This window comes from Penaeus monodon, chromosome 5 (genome assembly GCF_015228065.2).
Source record: "Penaeus monodon isolate SGIC_2016 chromosome 5, NSTDA_Pmon_1, whole genome shotgun sequence".
Taxonomy (NCBI): Eukaryota; Metazoa; Arthropoda; class Malacostraca; order Decapoda; family Penaeidae; genus Penaeus; species Penaeus monodon.
This window is the reverse complement of record NC_051390.1, coordinates 11,834,595-11,835,673: the sequence shown is the minus strand read 5'-3', so window position 1 is coordinate 11,835,673 and position 1,079 is coordinate 11,834,595.

Below are 1,079 nucleotides of genomic sequence, written 5' to 3'. Positions count from 1 at the left end.
ACAGTCATGGCCGGCGAGGGGAAGTGACGTGATCTTGCGAAGGCCCTCGGCCAGGCCCTACCGAGCGAAGGACATGACCGTGGCGCCCTTCCCCGATCGCGCGTGTGAGGCGGCCGGACTGTTGCCCTTCCTTGCACAGGAAATGCAACACTATGATTTCAACCGTCGTACACAAAGAAATCCGATGTGGATATAATGGAATAGTCTGTCAAGGCTCTGTTTACAGTGGGTGCCATTGAAGGTGGATGCGTGGCCTGTAGCTGGTGAAGCAACTAGGGGACGGCAGAGGAGGTGGAGGTAGGACGGTAGGATGCGCGGTGGAGGGGCGGCTGGGCGGGGCAGGAGTGGAGAGGGTAGGGAGGCAGAGGGAGGGTTGAGCACGTGAGCCAAGTGGCACTAGACGCAAGGGGGACCCGACCGGGTTGTGATGGTGAGCAGAACGCTGTCACCCGGAGCTGGAGGAGGACCTGCTCCTCGAGAGGCTAGGAGGGAGGAGGAGTGGAGCATTAGATTCAGCCGCCCGGCCGCCTTCCTTAAACTGGCAGCAGGATGTCGGGCGCTGGACGAGTTCTTGATGTTAATGATTTTTCTATTATTAGGCTATTCGGACACTGACATAGCTTCAGTTTTGAGCAACAGGCATGATCACAGCGGCTCTATTCTGTGTCTGTCTGCGCTCTTGACTGTGTTTTTCATCGTAAAAGGGTTTCCCTATCTACCTGACTACGCTATTTGCGGTTGGACATTTCAGTAAAAAAAATCCGTGCCTTCTACTCTGGCAGGAAGGGAGAGATGAGAGATAAAGAGAAGGAGAGGGAGAGGAAGAGAAAGAGGGGGAGAGAAACAGAAAAAATAAGGAAAAGAAAGGGAGATCGGGAGTGACAAAGAAAAAGAGGAGGAGAAGGAGAGAGAGAAAGAGAAGGAGAGGGAGAGGGAAGGAGAGGCAAAAAAGGGGGGAAAGAGAGGAGAAGGGAAAAGGAAAAAGGAAGAGGAGAGGAGAAGAGAGGAGAAAGAGGATAATGTGAAAGAGGAGAGAAGAGGAGAAGGAGGGGGGAGAAGAGAGAGAAGAGAGAAGGAAG